General features: G+C 30.2%; 1 long non-coding RNA gene across 2 annotated transcripts; it reads right to left on the minus strand.

The window, feature by feature from the left end:
* Positions 1–297: 297 nt before the first annotated feature.
* LOC114916081 (uncharacterized) lies at positions 298–10645 on the minus strand. Of its 2 annotated transcripts, XR_003804401.2 has the most exons (4): positions 10296–10502; positions 4439–4473; positions 2935–3038; positions 298–559 (listed from the first exon to the last, which is right to left on the minus strand). It is a non-coding gene; the product is annotated as an uncharacterized LOC114916081 (long non-coding RNA). The 2 variants fall into 2 exon arrangements; XR_014432933.1 differs by lacking the exons at positions 2935–3038; positions 4439–4473 and having other exon boundaries at positions 10296–10645.
* Between the last annotated feature and the right edge of the window lie 1424 nt (positions 10646–12069).

The following is a 12069-nucleotide window of genomic DNA, read 5'->3' on the forward strand; positions in this document are numbered from 1 at the left end:
GTTGAATAACATAAATTTTTAATTAAAAAAAAATCTTTTAAAATTTTAATCTAATACCCTCACTCAACTTTAAATTTTAAAATCATCATTTTATATATATAAAAATAAATAAATATTACCTAATTCGTTAAAAGGAAAGTTATTGACGTGATAATTGGTGGTATAAGCTAAACAAAAGAAAAAGTTGATAGCATGAGAAATATGTCATTTCAACCCAACTTCTCTTTTCTTTACCTCTCTTAAATATAGTATAGGACACCCATTATCCCACATGTCATACTAAACACTATTTAGAAGTTGAATAGAAATGAATTCATAACTATAGAAATAACATATGTCCAATGAAAAGATATCACATTACATACTAATCGAAAACAATATGCCAACCTAATGTTTACTGAAATTTAATAACAACGGAGACTAATAATCGTCCTAAACATGAACATATAGCAGAATTCAAATCCTAACTAAGCTTTGATGTCACATCCTATTATAGCATGAACCCAAGGTAAGGTGTATACCTCATCTCCAACATCATCACCATCATATTGAGTTTTACCTACAACAACATTCACATAAAACAAACACAAGAAATGGAGAGTGAAAAATATCTCATTCTGACTCATGGTACATGATATAGTTGGATAATCAAACACACAACAAGAACAATAAGGTAACTAGAACATAGCAATAACAAGACATCGTATAAACAATTTTATCACAATAACAAGGTATCACACATATAATAATATAATATATTCCAAAACAAAAGTACTAATGATTCATCACACAATTTCACTTCACACACATAATGCAATGAACACGGATTCCATGGGAATGCATGTGACTCCAATAAAAATCACACTGCATTGCATTGCCATATGATAATACATGAAGTAGTCTAGGAAATGATGTCGGGTCATATCATCATTGCACTCTACATTAGGAGGAGATACACACTAGTGCAAAAATTAGTTTTAAAATCGAGATTTTAAGATCAGTTAAAAGATGACCGATCTTAAAAGTCACGCGGTGGCAATTTTGTAAATAATGTGAACACTTTTAAGATCGGTTATTTTATGACCGATTTTAAAAGTGCTACTTTTAAAATCGGTTATTTAAGAACCGATTTTAAAAGTGTTATGTTTAAAATCAGTTATTTAGGAACTGATTTTGTATGTAGTATAAAAAATCGGTTCTTAAATAACTAATTTTAAAAGTATCATTAGAAACCTTTTATATTTACCTCCATTCTCATTCTCTTTAATCTTTCCCTCCATTCCTTTTTTTACTCTCTCGCGCTCTCATTTTCTAAAGTCTCCTAAAAGGTAAATTTTGTTGTCATTTTCGTTTTCGTCTTCTCATGCTCTTCTCGTGTCTCTTTTCGTCTTGTCATGCTCTTCTAGTGTTTTTATTTTCGTTGTAGGTTCATTTTGGGTAAATTTTAAATCTGGAACGGAAGGAGAACGACCCGTTCTACAAGGAGAACGACCCGTTCTGGATTGGTTTTAACTCATGCCAAACTATGCTAGAATGACCCGTTCCAAACTATAATTTTAGGCCTTTTTAACAACCTGGAATGGCCTGTTCCAGTTTTGGAATGGTCCATTCCAGTTTAATTTTTTCAAAGCCCAGACTTTTAAGATCGGTTATAAAACAACCGATCTTAAAAGTTAACTTTTAAAATCGGTTATTTAATCGATTTTAAAAATCTAACTTTTAAAATCAGCTATTTTAAAATCGGTTACGGAACCAATTTTAAAAGTTGAAAATAACCGATTTTAAAAGCTTTTTTTCCACTAGTGACACCAGGGCTTGCCGGGATAACAATGTCATGTAAGATACACCCCATGCACATAGATAGGCGAAACTGAGGCTCCTAAACCCAACTATCCCCAAGGTTATGGATCTACAAGCTTTTACATAAGCAGAATCTTCCCTGGTAGCGTATTCCATATCATATCCATCCAAAAATAGTTATGCATGTGATGTTTGTCACACAAGGCTCAATGCCATATCGTGTTATCACAATACACACTCACAACTACATATTCTTTCATGATCATCACATGTTCAAATTATGGCTAAGCCTCGACGTAGACTTCTCATTATATGACCCTCATAAGATCAATACACATTAAGATACCAATGGTGCAACATCATTCAACTCATGTTTGGCTCACAATAATGTTAATAGCATGTCCACACATCACAACTAGTTATTAGTATTAAACAGTACAAGAAATACACTTATAAATGATACATCAATGTACAAACAAAAAGTCATGAATTATAGGGTGTTGCCTGATGGTAACCACCCCATGTCTGGTGTTAGGCATCCAAATAGCACACATTGCTCTCAGGACAGACAACACTCAATATGACCTAACTCACACTCAACAAAAACACCATAAGGAGCCCCTAGAGCTCCCACATTTGACATTAACCAACCTATGCCCAACGCGGATGGCATAGAGAGCAAACTTTGTTCTCGTCCATGATTATGCCCGACAAGCCCAAGGTGGCGCCTAATGTCGTATTAGAAACTTATCATCCTATAGAAAGCTAAGACGCACCGAAATGTACACATACTTCAATTCAATGATTCCATTTGGTAAAAGCATTATATAGGTCAATTACATACATCTACAAGCCAATATTTACACACTTGAACATAAACATCCCAATTGCTACTCATATACCCAACACATTTGTTCCCTAGGGTTCCCACAAGAACCCATGGGTAATTCAATATCTACAAGTTTCATTTGATACTTGAAATCAAACATACAAACATGTTAATATCATTGATTAGAGCACTAAAGAACCACATGGAAGATAGGAACACAATACAAGTAACAACTTGGAATTTCCCCTCATATGACACATAAATAGAGAAAGATTGGAGGTTAATCTTCACTACCCAGCATATACCTCATGCTTAGAGTGAGACTGCTCATCCCCCTTATCTCGGTGGAAGCTAGAAGAGGGACATGGATTTCCAGGGTGATTTCCCACGACCTCTAGTTCTCCCAGTTCTTCAGAACACAAGTGTAAAAAGAAGAGAAATATGAGAAGTGTAAAAGTGAAAATTGATGTAACCCTTTTCTTAACTCTTAACTCCCATTTAACCCTTATAGTAAAATAATTAACCCACGATTACAGTTTCCTTTCCTTAAAATTAAAATAAAATATATAATTAATTAAAAACCATGTATTCTAATAATTAAAAATATTTTTTAAAATTGGCTTAATTAATACAAATATAAATACAAAATATTAATATTTATTAACAAAACTTGGGGTGTTACATAGTGACTTAATACATTGTATTTGTTGAATTATTTATACCAATTTATTGGTTTAAATATGGCATTGAATTGAGATTTATTCACGGGGTACTTAGTTTGAGATCCTTGTTTAGGCACATGTTGATCCCACCAAGGCAATCTTATAAGATTTTAGATCCCTAATGAGCTTCTAGTGTACTTCATCTTAGCATAGAGTGATAATTTTGAACACCCATAGTGCGATTGGGTTGCCTATCATTTACTCCTAGGCTATTCTATGAGCTTTTGAACGATTTGAGATTTTGAACTTGGCACCACATACATAGTGCATTAGACTAGAGTTGAGAATACTGCATAACACGAGGACAATTGTCGTTGCAAATAATTATATATGATTATGCCTTGTTGTTTGTTGATATTGATGGATAGGCTTAGGCCTCAATTTACTTAAAGTCTTAAGTACTATGCTTTGATAGGACGAGACATATGAGCTAAGTTTTTATGTTATATTTTGATTAGATATTCATGTTATTTATATTCTTGTTGTTTGGTTTTATAAACATTTGTATGATCTTTGGAGTGCCAAACTTTATTATTTATAATTTCAAATATCTTTTATTTAATTATTGGACTACTCGTTTAGTTTATAATGTGAATCATTTGTCCACCTTAAAAAATTACTTTATTTTAAAAATTTTGCATGACTTTTTTTTTCTTTCACAAACACATGTATTTATGTTAATTTATGTCATAAGAGGTAGAGAATGTCACAGATTTTGATGTTGGGTTATCAAAGAGGGTTTTTGAAGCCTAAAAGTCTTCTTGCATTATAAACTATAATCAATTAGTTGAGAATTTTCATGTGTGACTTAAGGATTGGATGTAGATCATAATTAATGACTGAATTAGGATAAATCACAATACAATACTCTCTAACTTTTCTTTTTTATTGCTTTTAACACTTTTATTAATCTATTCATAACATATTTTGTAACATTGTGTTTTTTCAAAAATAAAAATAAATAAATCATTTTAATAATATTTATAATATAAATTTAATTAATTTATTTAATTGAGATTATAATATAAACAAAGGGTATTTTTAATAAATAAAATAAAATAGAGATAAGTTTAGGTTTGAGAGGAACCTTTGGATTTAGATTCTTGAGCCCAACACAGAGTCCTATTAAAAAGAGAAACAATACGAGGTAGGTCAGATTACATGCTAGTTTTTTGAAAACTCTTAAAAGTATTTATACAGGAAAACCTCGAGGAACGCGTGGAGTAGCCTCAGAATGATGAAGATCATGCCTATGCATTGGAGATCACTATCTAAGGCAAGAGAGGGAATGAGATTGTCTCACTGTGTGGGAGCATACGATGGATATTGGTAGTGAGATGACCTTGACTGTAAGCCTCCTTAGGATTTATTATTGTATGCGGTTGATGAGATAGTTGTTAATATGAATTGTTTTTGTGGTTTATCTATGATTGATGACGAATTTCATGAACTGTGATGTGAATTTACCATGTGTCATGTGTTTGCCTCTTTGAGGGTTAAGGTTTTTGTTTATGAATTTGGGATTTTGTATGATTTGAATGTTATGCATTTAAATATGTAATGGAAGCTTATTGTTTCTTCTTTTTTCATTTAAAATGTCTTAAAAGTTGATTAAATACCTATTTTTATTAATAATTGTTAGTAATTTGTTATTTGAATTTTTTTTGTAAGAATATGCCTCAATATTGAAGTGATTTCTCTTTGTGTGATTAAACAAATAGATTTCCATTTATTGGGATGGAAAAAAGGCACTTGGAACTACAATTTAGACTCAAGAATCACATAAAAATATTAAGAAATGATCGAGTTATGTGAATTATAGTATGAATCTCACATTTTGTGTGCAATTTGTAACACATGTAACTTGTAAGCCTTCTAAGGTGCCTTCAATTACCAAATTAAGTTTTGTGGAATTCATAAAAGTTGTATCCTTGGATTTTATCTTTCTAATGGCACTAGAATCACTTAAAAAAAAGGTCTAGAACATAAGTTATAATCAAATTAGTGAGCGAAAGTCAAAATGTTAGATTTAGGCTTAAATATTGCGGTTTTGTAATTTTTAAAAATAGTAGATTGTAAAATCAACTCTTAAGGTTAACATAGAAGTTGTAGATAATTGTCTCATCTTTCCAATAAAATTGGGTTCAACATGATATCACTAGTATAACACTAAATACATGTTTTGACCACACAATGTCTTAGAAGCTTAAGATAAGAAGAAATAGTTTATGAGTTGTAATATAAAGTTGTTTTATCCTTAAAGTGTTTAATCTTGAGAATGGTTTGAAATAATAATGCCAATAATTAATTAAGTGTGAGAGGGTATATTTGTTGATGAGTGATTAATGGGTTATGATGAAGATGTGAAATTATGTTTGTAAGACTTTGTGATTGGGACTGTGTGTTTGTATGTGATACGAAATGGTTATGAGTGATGTGATATGAAATGTTGATGTTTGACTTAAGAATAGTGTGTACCATACTTGAGACGTTGGTGAATGATGATATGTGAGATGATGGTAATGCGTGGTATGAGGTGCTTATGCGTAATGTGTGTGATGAGTTGTGATAACAAAACATTATGAGATGTGTGTGTTGATTTGTTTAAGAACATTAGTGCAACATTTGATCTGTTTGGGATATTCAAGGTGATGTTGGTGAAAAGATGAGAAAATCCAGGTAGGGCTTTGTCTTTTGGGGAAGTCCAAATGGAGGTTTGGCAACACAGTGACATTGGTGCTAAACATATGAATTATTATTGTTTGTGACTGGTGAAGTTGTTTGGAGTCCATGTATTCATGCATAAATTCATTTGGAGGTGGTAGTGAATCTATGCAGGAGGTCTTTATGATTTTCTACCTTGGCCTTAGGGGTGTTTTGAGGGGGATCCTGTAACGAGTATGGGAGGTGACCATGCACCACTATGATTTTAGAGATTGTTACCACAAGCATATAAAATTAGGAGCATGAGTTTGTACAAGCCCTTAAGGAATGTTAGTTGGTGTATTGAATAAGAATGATTGTACGATGTTTGATTTGGCATGAATGATGTTGCACATTGTGCTTGGATATTAACTTTATTCTTCATATGTAGTGCTTATACATGTTTGAGATATAATCTCACCCCTCTTGTGTTTTTGCAGCTATTGTTTTTCTTGTTTAGGTTGAACACCATGCAAGAGTTGAAAAGGTGAATGAGGTTGAGCTTGAGGGAGGTGAAGCTCAAAGTTTTGGTTTTACTTTTATGGATCTTATTTTGTTTAGTATGACATTAGGACTAGAGAATAGTTGTTGCTTGGTTTATGTCTTTTTGAGAATCATGTTTTTGACTCAAAGTTTATTTCTTTATTTTTTTTTCTTTTAGGATTTGATTTTTTTGTTTGTTTTCTATATCAAGTGTTCTAATTGCCTTAATATAATTTATAAAGACTATCCACGTTAATACATTTTGCACCTTAAGTGTCCTGTGACCAATTGTAGTACCCCTTGCATATTTTTTGTTTGTAATATTTATAGTTTATTTCAAGAAGATGTTTTCTCATGGATGAGTCTTTTGTTGTGACAAGCTAGAGTAGCTTGTTTATTCTATTGTTTGTGATCTATGAGGAATTGTTCCTCAAACATTTCGCCTTTGATGTTTTGAGAACTGTAATATAGAATGTTGTTTAACTTAATGTAACGTTATTGTGTCGCTATGCTTGTTTTGCTTTTGGCTATTGTTGTTTATTGCTAGTGCGACCTCAATATATTAAGGTAGTATATAACTAGTAAGGGCAAGTGTGGGTGGATTAGTACTTCATAGGCTGTGACATAGGCTATAGGAATCCAAATGCAAAAGCTTGTGTTAAGAAGTTGGAAGAGCAATTGAGGTCCCTTTCACACTACCATTGTGGAGTAGATGATTGTTTTATTGTGGAAGAAAACGTAGTAGATCAAAGAACCAAAGGAGGAACCTTCACTTTGAGTGGAGTAGAAGCCTTAAAATTTGATAACCTTATCCAAGATACTTATTTAACATATGAAGCTCCTCAGATTTTGTTGCTTAATTCTAGTACGATTTGCTTGTTCATAATCCCTTATAAGAAAATCTCATATTACACGTGTCTTCCTTCAAGATTCAAATTGTTTATGGAAACACTGAGTAATGGTTCAGTTCCTACTTTCGATGCCTTATAAAAATTGTCCTTTGTTAGTTTCTAAAAGAAAATATTAGTCAAGAATTCATCAACATCAAGAAAAAGGATAATGGAGCAAATGGAGTATTAAATGGTTTCAAAATTTTTAAAAATTTGCAAAATTGATTTATGCACTAAGAACTTTTAATTCAACAGTTGAATCATTAAAGTTTGACATAGAACATGAGTTATTGAGTGGAATAAGTCTAGATAGACTTATTCTTGAAGTAAATGGATCCCTCCTCATTATCATCATCGAGTGTACATAATAACCTAAGAGTAATGAATAGGACCACCCAATTGAATAGTTTAATGATAGAAACCTGTCAAGGTCCAATATTTTAAAATATAATTTTCAATTGATGGAAGGCCCAATGACTAGAAGAGAATAAAAAAGAGTTAAAAATGAAGAACCTAATCAGCCCAACACCAATTACTAGAGATGTTATAGTGAACTGGACTTTATTTGGATGGATTACTTAGATTTTGGACTTAAAAGTTATTTAAGTTTATTTTATTATTTTATTGTAATTTTTGTATTTTATTTTAATTAAAATAAGTTCAGATGGCTTTTCATATTGTCTAGGTCAGTTTTGAGTGTCATCAGGCTTCTTAGTGGAAAATAAATGTTAGTGGGAACTAGTGGGATTTTAATGCCTAATGGAGTTTAGTGGAAAGTTACTACATGTAAGTGATAGGTTGCTTATCTTAGCCTATAAATAGGAGCATCTTGTAAGCATCCAAATTAGATTTGAATATTAATTATTCTTTGAGTTTCTCATTATGAGAGCTTTTTCCTTTGTTTTTGGATAAGAACTGGATAGTGTTAGTTCTACCAGCAATCGTGATTAGGGTCACACTTCTTTTTTTTATTTATAACTTTGGTTCTATCTACGGGTCGCAATTAGGGTCAAGTTCCTTTTATTTTCTCTATCTGTTGTCAAGACGGTCCTACATTATAGAAATTGTATCATTTGGTATGAGAGCTTTAGCTTTTGAATCAGGTGTTATCTATCATTTACCTTTTTATCTTCTTTAATCCAAGAAAAAAAATGGATGTTGATCTCAAGTTATTGATGAAGGAGTTTCAAACACAATTCCAACTCCTAAATGCAAAATTAGATAATCTTGAATTTGCATCTAAATCTGGAAGTCCCAGGCACCACAGTTATAAAGAGGAGTTTTCAAATAGACACAACCAAAGGAGAAAAAAAAGTGTGAGAAATCAAAAGAAATTGAGAATGAAGGAATAAAAGAAATAACGATGAGAAAAAATCAGTTGAAAGAAAAGGAGAAAGAGGAAGGAGAAGAATGAAATGTTTTATGTTTTAACCCTTTATTTACAAGTAATGATTCTCTATTGAAGGTTTTGATGAAGTTGTTCCACAGAAGGAATGCAAAGCATCAAAGGAAAATGAATTCAAATTTTCAAAAGTGCAAATTTCTAAAACTATTGAAAGAACTCATTGTGGATTTATTTCTTCTTTTCAACCTAATCCTATAAATTATTTTGTCTTGATGCATAAAGAAGAATTGTACATAAAGATTCTATGGGTAAAGCAATTCAATGAGACAATGGATCCATATACAAAGCAAGAAGACGAATTTGATTTAAGGACAAATCACATCGACGAGGGAGGGAATGATAAGAACCTGTCAAGGTCTATTATTTAAAAATATGATTTTCAATTAATGGAAGACCCAATGACTAGAAGAGGATCAAAATAAGTTAAAAATAATAAATTAAAGATTCCAATCAGCCCAACACTATTTACTAGAGATGCTACAGTGGGTTGAACTTTATTTGGATGAATTACATAACTTTTGGGCTTAAAAGTTATTTAAGTTTATTTTCTTAATTTTATTTTTATTTTTGTATTTTATTTTAATTAAATAAGTTAAGATGACTTTTCATATTGCCTAGGTCAGTTTTGAGTGTCATTAGGCTTCCTAGTGGAAAATAAATGTTAGTGGGAACTAGTGAGATTTTAATGCCTAGTAGTGGAGTTTAGTGGAAAGTTACTACATGTAAGTGATAGGTTGTTTATCTTAGCCTATAAATAGGAGCATATTGTAAGCATCCAAATCAGATTTGAATATTAATCATATTTTTAGTTTCTTACTATGAGAGCTTTTTTCCTTTGTTCTTAGATAAAAAATTGATAGTATTGGTCCTACGTTATAGAAATCGTATCAGATACCCTTGAACTATCTTATTTAGGGGTGTCTATCAGGGTCTTGTCGAAGTGTTACAACTGGCCATGGTAGCCTCCCATTCTCGATAGAGGTTTCCCCACCATAACATCCCTCGAGACACAAGTAGATGACTTGCCATATCCCATCGACATAGACTTACACTATCCCATGAAACAAAGCATGATATGCATTAACTTAAACAATCAACTCGCCACACAAATGCATTCTCAACTCCTCGAGTGCTAGTCCACAACACTAGACTTATTAATCATATCTCATCATTAATATTTTCATAATATATATGTATCATCACAACATTCATCACAATGAATCAATGATATCTCAATATAACTCTTCATAACTCAACCATATCTCATCATAGAATGCTTCATTACAACTCAATATTACATCACATCATCATTCATTTCATATATCATATAACACTATATCATCATCATAACATCATCACACAACATAATGTTATACACATCACTTTCAATTCAAGATCCATGTTTCATATCACATGTAGGAATAAAGTCTCAAGATTAAACACTCAAGGAATAACTCACAAACCTTCTCTTTTCATCTTATCCTTCTATGACATTGTGTGGTCTATACAGGCTATCAAGAGATGTATACATGATATCAAGTTGATCTTAATCTCATACTTGTACAACCTCTAGATCCCTCTCATTTCGATTTTTCTAGGATGTTACATTGTTAACTAGTTTTTGACCAATTCTTGGCTTATTTTTACTCGTTTTCTATCTAGTCGATTTTGTTAGTCGGATTGACCGGTTTAATTTTCCAAACATAGTTATTAATGTAGTTTATAATAGGGGTGACAAATGGATGAATCAGATAGTTTTTTTTAGGCGAATCATAATGGATCGAATAAAAAATCCATTAACCATTTATGGAACAAATAAATATTCATATAAAAATCCAATTCATCTAATCTAGCAAAAAAATCCATTGAATCTATTCATTAACAATTTTTTTCATGGATGAATATCCAAACCATCCATAAAAGTAATATTTTAAAATTAAAATACTTTTTATTTTATTTTTCTTTCTTTTCTTTATAAATCATTATATTCTTATATAGTCTTTTAAAATTTACAAGACTTTTATTTATGTCAAAATAGTCTTTTAAAATTTCAATTCAATAAACATCTCATATTGCAATCTAATGAACTTTGAAAAAGTAGTGGATGGATCCCTAATTATTCATTAAATTAAATGAATAAATTGGACCCAATTCATTATTTATTTTTATTTTAATGAATAGATTAGATGAATTTGCTTGTAGATGAATTAAATGGATGATGGATAAATGAATTCATTTACCACACCTAGTTTATAACTATATAAATATTAAATATTATTTTATCTTATTTAGTACTCCCTCTATCCCAAAATAAATGTCATTCTAGATTATTTTACATAGATTAAGAAAAACTAATAAAATAAATGAAAAAGAATAGTAATTTTACAAAATAAACCTTATGATTAATCTTTTTTGCTAGAAACGAAACAATACAAAAACCTTTCTCTACATAATATTATTAGAGAAATAAATGAAAAAAATGTAATTAATACTATATTAAAAAGCTAATATGACACTTATTTTGAAACTCATTTTTTCTTTTGATGTGACACTTATTATGAAATAAAAGAAATATTAATTAGTACATTTACTTATTACACCTAATAAATAATTAAATTTATTAATATTATTAAAATTATATTTATTAAATTTACTTAATGCATATAATACGTCAATAAATAAAAAATATTTAATACATTTTTTTAACACCAAAATATTTAATATTAAAGTTAATACCTATATATTATTAACATCATCCCATAATAAATATTGTGTAAGGAGAAAAATTAAATCTCAAAATAAATGTTATTTTACTTTTTCAATGTAACATTAGTTATCTCTTTGTCATTTATATCTCTAATAATTTTATTAGAAAATTATTGTTACATTGCATCATTTTAAAAAAAAAATAAGATTAATAACAAAGTTAATTTTGTAAAATTACTATTTTTAATCTATTTATTAGTTTTTTTTTATTTAGGTGTGAAAAAAATCTAACACAACACTTATTGTGGGACAAAGTGATATATGCAAAAAATCTCATGTTTATTGTCCCAAATATAAGTAAATCTCAATTAATTTCACCCTATTTAATGTCACCATCTCCAAAAGTACCCTTCATTTATTTGAGATTGTATTTTCAATGTTCTTTTTTATTCGTATATTAAAAAAATATTTTTTTATAGATAAACTTTCTTAATTAACATGAATTATTATTTTAGTTTATATTTAGAGTCG

This window comes from Cajanus cajan, chromosome 4 (assembly GCF_000230855.2).
Source record: "Cajanus cajan strain Asha chromosome 4, NIPB_CcT2T_4, whole genome shotgun sequence".
In the NCBI taxonomy this organism is placed as follows: domain Eukaryota; kingdom Viridiplantae; phylum Streptophyta; class Magnoliopsida; order Fabales; family Fabaceae; genus Cajanus; species Cajanus cajan.